At 43.8% G+C, this 15443-nt stretch overlaps 1 long non-coding RNA gene across 2 annotated transcripts in view; it reads right to left on the bottom strand.

Moving 5' to 3' along the window:
* Positions 1–288: 288 nt before the first annotated feature.
* The window catches only part of LOC310664596, a 40025-nt gene continuing 24870 nt past the window's right edge, over positions 289–15443 (bottom strand). The window contains exons 1-3 of one of the 2 annotated variants that reach the window (XR_014504989.1): positions 8388–8573; positions 5149–5262; positions 289–756 (exon numbers count right to left, since the gene is read on the bottom strand). This is a non-coding gene — a long non-coding RNA (uncharacterized lncRNA). Of the gene's footprint in view, positions 757–5148; positions 5263–8387; positions 8574–15443 lie in introns of those variants that run through there. The other variant, XR_014504988.1, reaches the window with a different exon arrangement.

Genomic DNA, 15443 nt, shown 5'->3' on the forward strand with positions numbered 1-15443 from the left:
CAGCCGCAACATATTGCCTGTCACTTAATTTCTTTGTATCCAAATAGCAAACTTGGCACCACCCTGGGGGGGGGGCGGGTAGAGGATCTCACCAGGCTCAGCGGAACCCCCAAGGTTTGCAGAAATGCAACAAAGGCTTTGCGATCAGGGCCGACCCCTAAAGTGCGGGAGAACACCAAGAACAGCTCCGTGGGGAGACTGAGCATGCTTAGTGTTCACAGAATGCTGATTTACTGAGGGTGGGGTGGTTTTTTATTATTTGGGGAGGGCGGGAGGGGGAGTTGGAAAACCAGAGGGGAGAGGAACGCAATGGAATATTCTGGGAAATGGCTTAGCTGGCTGGCTGGGATCCTGAACACGTGCAACCTCTCACTTCTTGTCAAGCAACCGAGGGGAACACAACTTGGGACTTGGGCAAGAAGCAGCAGAATGAAGTTACTCAGCTCCATGCCCCGGGCGATTTCAGAACAGCCAAACATATTTAATTGCTAATGATCACGTTTCAGTTCTTCTGATTTAACATTTCCATTTGATTTCTTAATAAGTACGTCATGCCCTGCTGATTTGTCTCTGCAGTTGGCACTTCAGCCAGGTATGTTGCAATTATTATTAATTTTTGCCATGCTTGACTTGGAAGGTTTCATCAAGCATTTACTGTAAGTGAGGCAGATGGATGGCCTTCTATCTCCCGCATAGGCAGCTCCCTAAAGAATGCAGACAGACCAAATTCCTGGCATTTTCATGACCCTTGTAAGACTGGAACACAAAGAGCTGGCTGTGATGGTCATGGAAAACACTGTGTGTCCCCCCCCAAAAAAGTGCTGTGAAGATTAAATCCCACTTTTACAGGAACGCAAAAGGAGAAGGGAAGGTTACAAAGGTTGCTTCCATGTGACCTCATAACTGAGCATTCAGTCTGATTTGCTTACACCAAATTTGCAAGGAAGTTGGATCAGTGGCGTAGCGTGGGTTGTCAGCACCCGGGGCAAGGCAAGTAATTTGCGCCCCCTAACCCGTGGATTTGCGCCCCCTAACCCTAACCCCCAGATGTTGCGCCCGGTGCGCCCCCCCGTACCCCCCACGCTACGCCACTGAGTTGGATGACATTCATTCTGATTTTTTTGGAGATGAAGTTGCACCAAGCAAATGCTATCCCACACTTTCCACTCCGTTTTTCTGTATTCCCCACCCAACCCAAAAGAAGGTCTGGTTTTGGAGGTGGAAGCGAGTTTGTTGCACAACAGCTCTAAATCAAGCTGAATGGTTCAGCCTGAATTTGCTGGCGACATGATTGAATCCCACAGGGAAACGGTGCAAAGCAAAGTGCAAAGGTTTGCACAACTCTCAGGCAACTGGGGGCAGTCTAAAAATCTGCATGGCTGCAAATTTCTTTTCCCTCCCTCCCTCTCTTTTAAAAAAGAGCTTTGGGGTTCAGGTCTGCCTTTTCTCCTTAGCTCAGTAGGAGAGCATCTGCTTTGCATGCAGAAGGTCGCAGGTTCAACTCCTGCCGGGGTTTGGAAAGGCTCCTTGCTTAAAACTCCTGGAGAGTCGCTACCAGTCACTGTACTGAGCTAGATAGCTTTCGGACAGTAATGATCAAATTACTTTAATAGTGGCTGAATTCTTGAGTGCTGTCCATGTAGAAAGACTGGGCCACTATAAAGAGATTTAGTGGCTGTATTGTATTATTTATGCAAATTGATTTTCTCTGGAGTTAAAGATCTGACTGGGACAAAGCTTGCTATGTTGAGCTTGTATTTTGCACAATTTGTATATGGTGTTTGTGTGGTTTGCTATGCCTAGTAAAGGATATTTGATTGATTGATTACTGAGCTAGATGGGCAAATGCTCTTGCTCAGCATAAGACACCTTCCTGTGTCCCTGTGCTCCAATGACCTGAAACCCTGCAAAGGCATCTTCCTCAAAAAGCCAGTGGCAGCCAGCATTGCAAAGGATGGTGGTAATAAGTGGCAGGCGCATTGACCGAATTCAAGGGCGTTGTTTGGGAGTAACCCAAGAGACCGGAGACCTGGCTCTTTTGAGCCGAGCCTCAGAGAGCCTACTCATTTCTCTCCCCTTTGTTAAAACGACAACAGCCACATTAAATTATAAACAGACATATAAATTAGCAGCCATCATACGTAGTCATTCACATGGCATTAAAACTTGGGAAATTATTTTGCAGTACAAATTCAGCTCACATCCAATCTAAAGCGTTCAGATAATTTCTTCATAATTTCTGCAATGGAGACAGAAAGGACACGTACATGTATTCAGTGCTTTTTTTTCCTTAAAAAAATGTTTCGGTGTACTCTCATTTTGACTCAAGGAAGCCACCATTTTATAGTTCAAATCGGGGAAAATAAATACAGCATATGGACAAAAGTCATCCCCCCCCCCCCGAAAAAAGGCACTGCATGTATTTGTCTTAGAAGACCACCTTTGTGTTGGGTCATTGTTTCTGAAATTTTCAATAAAGTCTGTAAAAACAAAACAAAACAAAACAAAATAACCTTTGCAAATTTTGCAGGGCTGTCAAAGGTCTTCAATTTTCATTCCGACTCACATCCATCGCACGCAGGACTGTTTCCATTTTGCTGCAGTTCACATTTCGCCCAAACTACATTACTCCCCTCACTGTCTGCTGAGGTGGAATTTTACGTAACTGATAACGTTATCACGACATCATTCCGCACCATTCATTTCAATGTAAAGGAAACGCAGCGTAAATGGGTTGGAAACAATATAATCAATTACGTTCTGTTTTCAGATTGAAAACAAGAACTGGAAATTGCAGAAGGGGTCCTGGGGTCCAGTATTTGAAGACTATGGAGAGAAGACAGTGTGATTTAGATAAAACAGGGGTAGGCAACCTAAGGCCCGTGGGCTGGATGCGGCCCAATCGCCTTCTCAATCCGGCCCACGGATGGTCCAGGAATCAGCGTGTTTTTACATGAGTAGAAGGTGTGCTTTTATTTAAAATGCATCTCTGAGTTATTTGAGGGGCACAGGAATTCGTTCATCCCCCCCCCTCCAAAATATAGTCTGGTTCACCACACGGTCTGAGGGACGGTGGACCAACCCATGGCTGGAAAAGGTTGCTGACCACTGAGCTAAAATCAGGAATCAGAAGGTCTTTGCTTTTCATTTGATGGAACAGCAAGGGCCGTATCGTTTATCAGGTGCCCGACCAAAAATTGTGTATAGGGAGCTGCCTTAAGGAGCTGAGCCAAACCAGAGTTTCATCTGTCTCAGGCCTGCCTGCACTGACAGTAGCTCTCCGTGGTGACAGACTCAAGTTTTCCCCATCTCTCCTTGGAGATGGCAGAGACTGAACCTAAGACCATCTCCAAGTGTGAAACAGAGGCTCTGGCACTGAACCATGGCCCTTTCCCACAGAGAGGGGAGAAAGAATGAGGGACTGGGGGGTGTTCATGCCAAAGTCAGAACCAGCAGAATACTACGCATGGTGATATTTGTTCAAGGCCCAGGTGGCTACGTGTTGAAAAATAAATAAATCCCGAGCCAGCTTGACATGTATCATTGGGGAGGATTTTTGCTTGCTGAGACACACCCCTCACCCCCCACCCAAGAGGTATGTGCCCCTACCCACTACTTTGGCCCCTTGCCCATGCCTTGATAGAGGGAATGTTCTCCTTCACAAGCTGGGATTGTCTTGTACAAAGGTCAAGAGATGTAGAGAGGAGCAGTTTAAATGACAAGGTTATGCAAGGCTGCTGCGCTGAAAGGAAATTCCTGGCCAGAAAGTGCCTCTGTTTTCTGTCTGTTTATTGCACAGCTAGTCTACGTGCCTCCCAGGTTGAGCAGAAACAGAGTAGGGGGTTTATCTACTGCGGAGAATGCAGGCGATGGAGGCTCTTTCTTAAAGGTGTGACTCATTGCCAGGGGACAAGGAGCAATTATTTGTGAACTGGGAATGGAGGATGGGCGAAATTGGGTTCAGTTTGCATTTAAAGGCGAACTTGCCTAATTCACAGTTCCCAAAACGATACACCAGGCACAGGAAAACTCAGCCCTCCAGATGTTTTGGGACTACAACTCCCGCCATCCCTAGCTAAAAGGACCAGTGGTCAGGGATGATGGGAGTTGTAGTCCCAAAACATCTGGAGGGCCGAGTTTGCCTATGCCCACGATACACAAACCGAAACATGGCCATCCTTTCCAATTCACACCTCTCTGAATTATGCACTACAGTTTTCCAGCCGAGTTATGTTTTCCAAAAAGCATTTACAAGGGCATTGTGTGTGTAGAACATATAGAAATGTGACAGTCACATACAAAAATGCATCAAAATATAGAAAATTGCTTTGCGGGGGGAAAGGTGTGTTTTAGGCAAATTAGGCAGATAAAAGAGTATATATTAGGATAAATTCATCAATGAATCTTCATGATGACTAGAAAAGTAAAACAGTGAAGTGATGTGAAAATATGGAGAACTGAATTTAAGACTAGAAAAATGCAAAAGTGAGGGAAAACATAATTGACTAATATATATAATAAATAAACAGCTGATGCAAATACCTGAGGAGGTCTTTAGGGAAGGAGGCAGTATTTCCAATACTTGGAACCAAGCAGGTTTTTTTTTAAACAAACGTGAGCAGCTTGAATTGGGCCCAAAAACAAACTGGCAAGAAATGCAGAGTACACTTTACAAGAGAGTAAGCCATATGGAAATCAGTGGGCCATGCAAGAGATACAGGATAGTGCTGAACGTCAAAGAAAACTTGAAGGATTTTTATAGAGAATGTCTTTCTCATTTTCTGACACTGGTTCTCCCCGTCATGGCAAGGAAGATTGTGCTTGTCAAATGAAGGATTAACCACTGTCTGTCAGGGACAAGGGTCCAGCCTGAAGGCAGATCAACCTGTCCATTAGCGCAATGCTTTTAAGGCAAGCTAAGTACGAGGCTTGTGCACTAAGCGTAAGAACAACTTTTACAATAGATTCGCTCACTCAATGATTTATGCTTTTGGTTTAAGCCTACTCTGGCTGAAAAAAGTTTGGGGCGGATTACATGTGTGCTGTAAGCTGTTTCTTTAAGGCAGAAGAGGTTAACATTGTTAAACAAAACTGATTATACATTGTTTTTCCATCAGATGACAGCTGGACTAAATGGAATACACTTACCTTTAGCAAAATTGCAGGCGTGGCCCAACAAGATGCTGCCTTTTGCTTTCCTGGTATGTTCTTTTCACTGGTTACGGTAAAAGTATTTGTGATCAGATGTCTTGCAGGAGATTCCTGTCATCAGAAAGGTTACTATTAGCTTGGAGCAACTCTGGAAAAAACTAAAGTTTATCCTTGTAAGGTTACCCCCGCTCTTCTCAATCTGGCTCCTAATTACAATTATCTTTTGGGTCCCCGCTTCCCAGACATGAAATTTTCAAATTAATGTAATGGATTGGCATTGCTTTATAAAAGGAATGGGGAATGCTTTTCAGCTTGAAGGTCACCATCTCTTCAGGGCAACTTTCTGGAGGCCATATGTCCATATGAAGTTGTATGGAGGTTTCTGTCAGGAGTTCAGCCTACACTCAAGTAGGACCCTGGCAGGGACACATGCCCGACTGGCATGTTCCCTCCCTCCTGGTCGATCGTTCGCGAGTTTCATAAGCTTTCTTCAGCCCGAGCATCACAGCGACTGATGCCAACCGACACCGGCACACTTAGGGATCTGCAGAGTTTGCGCACCTTGTGTGACAGACCTCAGCAACTCAGCATTTTGGCTAATCTACTTTATTTACATATAAACACACACAGAGTACTGCAACATGGCTCCCTCTCTCTCTAGCATCAGACAGCAAAGAGAAAAAAAGAACAAAAGACAATAGTCTCACTTCATGGAACACAGTAACACAAACATCCTGTTTCTGTCACTTCCCACTCTGTGGAGTCAAAACATATACAGTCATATGATAGACAAGAATCCCATGACTGCAATCATAGAGCAGGAATTCTAACAGCCCCCCCCCCGTCCGATTCTTATAGTCAAGAGTACTTCAGGTAAAGTTTCTTAGCCACATTCCATCCCCCACATCTGCCAGCTATGGTTGGAAGCTTTATGTCCTCAAAGTGATTCAGGATTATGGCAACAAAAGTGGTTACCTAGTGATTATTCACAAGTTACAGCTGGCTCTAGAAGAGGAAGGGATTCTGGTGGCTCTGGGGTATCCCTGAGGCTGTTCAAGGAAGCTGGGCAAAGGCACCAGGTGAGCTTTGCTTTGCCCTTGGCCTTAGTTGTACCTCTTGAAACAGACACTAAATTTTAACAATTCCAAAATACATTATTATTGTTGTTTTATTTATATCCTGTCTTTTCCCCAGATCCAAGCAGCTCACAAAACTCAAAACAAATACAGTGGTGCCTCGCAAGACGAAAAGAATCCGTTCCGCGAGTCTCTTCGTCTTGCGGTTTTTTCGTCTTGCGAAGCAAGCCCATTAGCGGATTAGCGCTATTAGCGCTATTAGCAGTTTAAGGGCTATTAACGGCTATTAAAGGCTTAAGGGATTAGCGGATTAGCTGCTAAAAGGCTATTAGCAGCTTAGCGCTTTAGAAAAAGGGGTTGGGGAGCGGAAAAAAACCTCAAGAATCGCAAGACATTTTCGTCTTGCGAAGCAAGCCCATAGAGAAATTCGTCCTGCTCCTGCCCACCTAACAGTTTGAAAGCACGTCAAAGTGCAAGTAGATAAATAGGTACCACTTTGGTGGGAAGGTAAACAGCGTTTCCGTGCACTGCTCTGGTTCGCCAGAAGCGGCTTAGTCATGCTGGCCACATGACCCGGAAGCTGTATGCCCGCTCCCTCACCCAATAAAGCAAGATGAGCGCCGCAACCCCAGAGTCGATCACGACTGGACCTAATGGTCAGGGGTCCTTAAAAACAAAAACAAAAAAAAACCAGCTCCCAAAAAGCCTACTGGAGTAAAAAAATGTCTTCACCTGCCAGTGGAAGGACATTCTATCAAAGTGATGTCGCTAGCCTATTGATGTGATGTCACCTGATTGACAAGTGGGTGTGGTTTTAATTGGAACCCTTGGTGGGTCAAGGTGAGTCCATGTGGTGGAGGTTACCTCCCCTGGTTTAGAAGATTTCTTATCATCTGGATGAATGAGATAAGCATGTCCAATGTTACAATTTATACATTTTAAATTGTAATGCTCATCCGCTGTAATCCAGGCAGCCAAAGAAATAATACTTATATAACTAAGAAGTCCAACAACTGAAAGCCACAAAATAAAACTGAAATACCGCAAAGCATAATATATGCACTCATCACAGCTGATCTCATATTTGATTTCTACAATACTTTCAAATGCAGAAGGAAAAAGGCTAAGACTAACTAATATGCTTTAGGCTGAAACTGAAATGCAAGTGTTTGTTGGTATTCAGCAAGATGTAGGTTTAGTTTGAATGTGATATTTCTGGAAATCTTGATCTCACTGGGCGAATGCAGGCAATCATTTACCCAGTGGTTATGCATTACACGACTGCGTATGTAACCATGTGATAATCTAATCTCCTGTATCATCCGGCCAAGTGATGAGAATTTTATCATTCCTCCACTTCCTGGGTTTCTGATACAGAATTGTATTTGCAGGCTGATATGGATGATCAGCAATCAGCTGGTTACATGCGCAGCCTGGCAAACTATCCCTTGGTAAAGAACAACTAAGTTAATCTATACTCAGCTTGCCTTTGTGCTCAAGAACCAGAAAATACCAGAGAACAAACTAGGGCCCCTTTTTCCGATACAAGAGCATTTTTCCGATACAAGTCACTCCATTGTCTAGAAACATTGAGGGATACTCAATGCATGTAACTAGCGGCAAACCAACCACGTGCTCTGTGAGTCTATGGTCTTTTAATGGTGCATCTATGCACATTCTGTATAGTATGGATAGGACGTATATTTCCTTTTTTAGTGATGGTTGAAATTACCATAATGGTCACAACAGCAAATACAGTAAATTGAAAGATTATGAGTCTGTGGATGCAGCTCTGCAGTCCAGAAGCATGATTTGGTCTTACTTGTTTGTCTTAAACATCCTAACAAGGTTTTATCAGATGAGGGATGGATGGGTTAATCTGTTTCTGGTTCATATCAGGTTCACATATCAATTTTAAAAAATATATGTTTTATTTTTGCATTTTACAATATTTTAACAACAAAAATTAAATCTAAACAAATTCAACCTGCTTTTTCTTCAACCCCCCCCCCATTATATATCACAATCTTACTACATAACCAATTCAAACCTATTTACAAATGTTACCTTTTTACTCCCTTTATTTCTTACTGCTCATGTCTGCTAATGTTTTTATCATTTACAATTTGTTTTCGTATATTTGACAAATTTTCCCCATACCGTTAAGAAAAGTCTCTCATCTTGATCTCTTGTTCTTCCCGGCAAGTTTCGCCATCTCTGTGTATTCCATCTGTCTCAATTGCTGATGATGGACTTTCGTTGAAACTTCTTTCCATCTTTAGGCATATACCATTTGGGCAGCTGTGGTAGCATACACAAATAGCATTTTTTCTTATCTTTGGGCACCTCTTCCTCAATTATACCTAAAAGATAAGCTTCTGGTTATTTTCAACATTTATAAGTCCATTCCACTCTGACAGCAATGTGCACTCTGTGTATGTGCTATATAAATCCTGTTAAACAAAATAAATATATAACTGTAAAACAATAAAATAAAATGGATGGATATTTGAATATAAATGTGTGTGTGTGTGTGTGTTTGTTGTTGTTTAGTTGTTTATTTGTGTCCGACTCTTCGTGACTCCATGGACCAGAGCACGCCAGGCACTCCTGTCTTCCACTGCCTCCCGCAGTTTGGTAAAACTCATGCTGGTAGCTTCAAGAACACTGTTCAGCCATCTCGTCCTCTCTCGTCCCCTTCTCCTTGTGCCCTCAATCTTTCCCAACATCTGGGTCTTTTCCAGGGAGTCTTCTTTTCTCATGTGGTGGCCAAAGTATTGGAGCCTCAGCTTCAGGATCTGTCCTTCCAGTGAGCACTCAGGGCTGATTTCCTTAAGAATGGAGAGGTTTGATCTTCTTGCAGTTCATGGGACTCTCAAGAGTCTCCTCCAGCACCACAATTCAAAAGCATCAATTCTTTGGCAATCAGCCTCCTTTATGGTCCAGCTCTCACTTCCATACATCACTACTGGAAAAACCATAGCTTTAACTATACGGACTTTTGTTGGCAAGGTGATGTCTCTGCTTTTTAAGATGCTGTCTAGGTTTGTCATTGCTTTTCTCCCAAGAAACAGGCGTCTTTTAATTTCGTGACTATTTTCTTACAATATATATATTTCTAAACTTTGGAGATAGAACATAGTCACTGCAGTTGTTTACTTGGGTAACTACAGTGCTGTTGCAGCATCTGGTTTGTGTGAAAGGCCTGAGTGGGAAACAGCAATTTCCTCACTTCCACTGCAGGCATTTGGACTAGAATGATCGTCTACAATTCTGTGATTTCTATGAAGTGGACAAATTAATGTAGTGGTGAGCGAGGGGGCATCTAATCGTGCCCCTTTCTAAAAAAAATAAAAATTGTGTTTTTTTCTTTTCTTTTTGTAAATCTACCCAACAACAACTACCAGACATTTAGAAGGCTTCTGAAGGAAGCCCTGTTTAGGGAAGCTTTTAATGTTTGATGGACTACTGTATTTTAATATTTTATTGGAAGCCGCCCAGAGTGGCTGGGGAAGCCCAGCCAGATGGGCGGGGTATAAATGATAAATTCTTATTATTATTATTACCCAAGAAAACAACATAATTGGGATCAAGGGGTTTTCCCGGGACAGTGGAGGGAGGGTGTGCTGTGCCTCGTTGGGGTAGTGGTGGTGGAAGTGCTCTAGCAGGAGGGAGGACAAAAAAAATGGGTCAAGAAGGGTTGGGTTGAAAAAGCCTCTCCTCCTTCCAGAGGGGAGGAGTTGTGAGCGGGAGTCGTTTCCCGCGTGGTAGGGGGTGTTCCGGCCCCTGCGTCTGCTGTCCCGGCTGCTGTGCCATGCCCCCTGGCAACCAACCAATTGGGCGGAAGCTGAGGAGGCGGGGTTTAGCCGCTCTAATGCGGCTGTGGCAGCATTGCCTTCTCATTGCGCTGCTGGGTTTCGTCATATGATGATCCGGCTGCTCTATTCGCCAGGACAACTTTGTTTTGGTCCAACCTTCTGAAGAGGAGGTTTTGGCGAGGCTCCCGTAGCCCTACGGTCATCGACAACTCCAGAAAACTTGTAAATCGTGTGGTGGCATGCAAATTGCGCTTTATGAATGGCTATGTGATTGTGCATGCTGACATCCGGTTCAGCGAGTTGACTCTGTTCTGGGAAGATGGTGTTCACCTTTTGGATCTTGGCAATAATATTTGGCTGGCTGACATCATCAGAAGCCTTAGGGATTGGTTGCAGCTGTGAGGGTGTTGGCGGTGAGCCTTTTTGGCTCGGGTGGCGGTTAGGCATTGGAATATGTTTGTGTATTGGACGGCAGGTTGTCGCCATCGCCTACCCCTCCACTTTTGGTTATTCCGTTAAAGGAATCCGGTGGTCATGGATCCTGTCTGACGCCCTTGCTAGGTGGCTAGGGCCATGGCACGACCCCCGGTGACATCAGGGGGAGCTTCCAGTTGTATTTGCATCAACAAGCTCCTCCTACTGGTGGTTAACCCTTGATAGACTCACCCCTCCCTGAGGGGGTGGACTCACGCTCTGTTGTTTTATCCAATGCCTAAGCCAATACAGTGGTACCTCAGGTTAAGTACTTAATTCGTTCCGGAGGTCCGTTCTTAACCTGAAACAGTTCTTAACCTGAAGCACCACTTTAGCTAATGGGGCCTCCTGCTGCTGCTGCTGCGCTGCCGGAGCACGATTTCTGTTCTTATCTTGAAGCAAAGTTCTTAACCTAAAGCACTATTTCTGGGTTAGCAGAGTGTGTAACCTGAAGCTTATGTAACCTGAAGTACCACTGTACCACTCACATGCTGTAATCAATAAAGTTGTGGCCTTTTTTAGCCCATTAACCTAATATACTGCGTCCTTGTGTCTTTCTTATCCTCAAATGGGTGGCGGGTCCTCGACTCACAAATGTTTTCATGTGAGGAATGTTGAAGGGGATATTCTTATGGAAAGAGAAGCAGGGATGTGTGACTGGGCAAGAGGTCACCACCAGCATTCTAGGTGTGGTTATTTGAATGTAGTATCCGGAATACTGCAGTCAGCAACAGTGTCTGGGTGGCAATCAGGAAATTTTTTGGAAAAATCCAGCCGAATGGCAGCCCCTAGCAGCAGTGCCGTTTTTGCTGTAAAAGATCAAGAACTTTGGCGAAAACTGGGGGGGGGGGGGGGGGGGAGGTTAACAGCTTTTGCCAGAAAGGAAAAATATTTTTTTAAACAAAATATGGCAACCCTAGTGTTTCCTCTTGCTTGTTTCCTTCCTCATGTTATTGCCAAAAGTAATAACCAGCCAAATTTCAAAGTGCTAATTGCATTATATACCGTAGAAAACAATCAGTTGCTTAGAAACCCCCAAAAAATTCATTACTCATGGCTTGCAGGAACAACATAATTAAGACCTCAGATTTCAAGATGCCTAATCCGATGGTTATGTAACTAAACTGGGTGTACTTTTCCATTTACAGTTTCAAATTCTAGAGTGGGAAAGGATTAAGGAGCACAAACAACAGGTCGCCTTGAGCGGCAGTGATATTTTTGCAACGATTACCTTATGATCTGGATGCGCGAGAGAGCATCTAAGTACTTCCCTGCTCAATGAGATCTCTTACTGACCATCTTTTGATGGATCTGATGTCTGCTAAGTTTACAATCACCGCGGAACAGGCATGTCCACTTTGCCCCACCCATATACCCCAAGTTTGGATCTACTTTCTGCTGCTGCGCATAATGTATGGGAGCAAGGTCCTTAACATATATATTAAATTTCAGGAAACATGAGGTGAAATAAATAAATATTACAGCTATCAAAACAATATTACACACTTCAAAGAAACAAGTTGATACAACATAAGACTGGCTGCTAATAAACTATGAAAGAGCAACCCTAAAGTGCTCAACCTGAAGCAACTTCAACCCGAGATATGACTCTATTAAGAAAAAGAAAAAAGCTCATGGATATGCCTATAAATTATCAGGCTTTCTTGTAACTGAAATGTGTTGGTATGCAGCTGGCTGCAGCTCATCCTGCAACAGATCCCAGCAAGTTAAAATGAGGTAGTATCAGTATCAAACTTTATTTCGGTCCCAGGCCAGCATAAGATAAAACATACAGATATTTTTTTTAAAAAAAAATAATATTTATTAGAAGTTTTATAGTTACAGAAAAAAAGTATAAGAAAAAAGGCAATAAAAAGTTAACAAACAATACATCGAGAATAGAAAAAGAAGAAAAAAAAACACAATACCTCAAAACAACAAGAAAAAACAAAAACATTTAAAAACACGTCCAATTTCCATATCTTTATCTTTCATTTACTTGTTTCCTCGACTTCCTCACACCTCCCTTTTTTGTATTCTAGTTCAAATTAGCTAATTCAGCAAATCCTTTCCCTCTTTCTCAATTTTTTGTTCTATAATTTATCTTAACACAGTCTAACTTTAAATTTTCCACTTTAGCCCATTAACAATCAGTTTTTGCATAATTCTTAATAACATTTCTGCTAAAACCATATAACTTCATTCCAGTATTTTTCTAACATTCATTAATTTTGCAATATTTCTGTAAATATACTTTACATTTTTTCCAGTCTTCTTCCATCGACTCTTCTCCCTGGTCTCGGATTCTGCCAGTCATTTCCGCCAACTCCATAAGATAAAACATACAGATAAACTGAACACATAAAACTTAAAACACATAAAACTAGCAACTGAGTATGTAACACATTTCCCTGTTGTTTGGAAACCATCCTTAATAGTTAAGGGAGCAAGACCACGTGGGAAGAAGGATAGTCTCAGCCAATAATTCAGTGTGGCAAGCCATACTCTGGCCTCGATTCTTACGAATCCAGCTTCGAGATGTATGGTAGCATTGGAGACGTGTTTAGGTACTTGTAGGGTTGATCTTAAGAATTTAGATGGGGGAAAAGGATCCTGTGCACATGTTTGTGAAAATGAAGCTCCACTACACACAGTGGGGGCTGACTCAGAAGTAACATGCGCAGGACTGCATGGCACTGAACTCTTCAGTCTGTTAAGTAACTTGGGCCATCTTTTCTTTTTTAAAAACCCAGTCAAATCAGAACTACCGTATTTTTCGCTCTATAAGACGCACCAGACCACAAGACGCACCTAGTTTTTGGAGGAGGAAAACAAGAAAAAAAATATTCTGAATCTCAGAAGCCAGAACAGCAAGTGGGATCGCTGTGCAGTGAAAGCAGCAATCCCTCTTGCTGTTCTGGCTTCTGTGGTAGCTGCGCAGTCTGCATTCGCTCCATAAGACGCACACACATTTCCCCTTACTTTTTAGGAGGGAAAAAGTGAGTCTTATAGAGCAAAAAATATGGTAAGTTTTTCTTGGAAGAACATTTTCCAAGCCAGTGGTAATAAATCACCAAATACAGTTCCCGTATGAGTATACCAACCCCAGGGCTTATTATGCAATGAACAGAACAAAGTAAAGGCATGCCCAGGTGATGTTATGGCATTTCACACCTTCGCAGGGAAAGCTGCCAAAACACCTGCTTTTCTGCAACTGTTTTATCCCATGTATATCCAACCCTGGTTCCCAGGAGCTACAGGCAACCAGTGACTCACAACAACCAGTGGTGTCCGGTGCCCCTTGAGACAGAAAGGACAGAAGGCAGAGAGAGGTCAAAAGTAGAGCCAGTGAAAGGCATTACCAAGTCATCTGGCTCCAACGTGCTCCCACTGCTGGTGTTTGAAGCAGTGTACATAGGATGTTGAGGGACGCGGGTGGCACTGTGGATAAAAGCCTCAGCGCCTAGGGCTTGCCGATCAAAAGGTCAGCGGTTCAAATCCCCGCGGCGGGGTGCGCTCCCGTTGCTCGGTCCCAGCGCCTGCCAACCTAGCAGTTCGAAAGCACTCCCGGGTGCAAGTAGATAAATAGGGACCGCTTACTAGCGGGAAGGTAAACGGCGTTTCCGTGTGCGGCTCTGGCTCGCCAGAGCAGCGATGTCACGCTGGCCACGTGACCCGGAAGTGTCTCCGAACAGCGCTGGCCCACGGCCTCTTGAGTGAGATGGGCGCACAACCCTAGAGTCTGTCAAGACTGGCCCGTACGGGCAGGGGTACCTTTACCTTTACCTTTACATAGGATGTTAGCCACATCCATATCTGTTCTGCAGTTTCTTGAGAACAACTGCTGTTGGATGCATTGTCTCTTAAACCAGCTCCCATCCGATTTGAACACGCAAACCACACTCATTTTGCAATTAACCTCAGGTGCATACATTTGAGCTAGCCATTGTGCTTGCGCAGATGATGGCATATGCACAGATGAGAGCTTCACTAAAAAGAAGTTGTGTGGGGTAATGAAGCCACAGGGAAATCAAACAGGCAATGCTCATTAGGTGAAGACACCTCCAACAAACCCCCCAACATTTCTTCCATTAAAAATAGGGATGTCCCATTCCATAATGATCATTTTACTATTTACACCCCACACATCTGACTGTGTTACCCCAGCCACTCTGGACAGCTTCCAACACATAATAAAACGTTGTTGTTGTTTAGTCGTTTAGTCGTGTCAGACTCTTTGTGACCCCCTGGACCAGAGCACGCCAGGCACTCCTGTCTTCCACTGCCTCCCGCAGTTTGGTCAGACTCATGCTGGTAGCTTCGAGAACACTGTCCAACCATCTCGTCTTCTGTCGTCCCCTTCTCCTTGTGCCCTCCATCTTTCCCAACATCAGGGTCTTTTCCAGGGAGTCTTCTTTTTTCATGTGGTGGCCAAAGTATTGGAGCCTCAGCTTCAGGATCTGTCCTTCAGGTGAGCACTCCGGGCTGATTTTCTTAAGAATGGAAATGTTTGATCTTCTTGCAGTCCATGGGACTCTCAAGAGTCTCCTCCAGCACCATAATTCAAAAGCAAGGTCAATTCAAAAGCAATTAAACATTAAACATTTAAAAAAAACCAACACCTCCCTATAGAGGATTGCCTTCACATGGCTCGGGGGGGGGGGTCAGTTACCTCCATACCCTCCAACATTTCTCCAATGAAAATAGAAACATTCTAAGGAAAAGTGGGACATTCCTGGATTAAAGCAGAAACCGGGGCGGATTCTCTAAATCAGGGACATCCCTGGAAAATAGGGGCACTTGGAGGGTCTGCTCCGCCCCCTTTCTGGCGTGTACAGCAGCGTGAAAATGCGACTTGAAATGCAACAGGGGAGAACTAACTGTGTTTTAAGCTTCTAACACTTAAATCTATGGCTGGGGAAAC

The sequence above is a fragment of the Podarcis tiliguerta genome (assembly GCF_965153285.1).
Source record: "Podarcis tiliguerta genome assembly, chromosome: 14".
In the NCBI taxonomy this organism is placed as follows: Eukaryota; Metazoa; Chordata; class Lepidosauria; order Squamata; family Lacertidae; genus Podarcis; species Podarcis tiliguerta.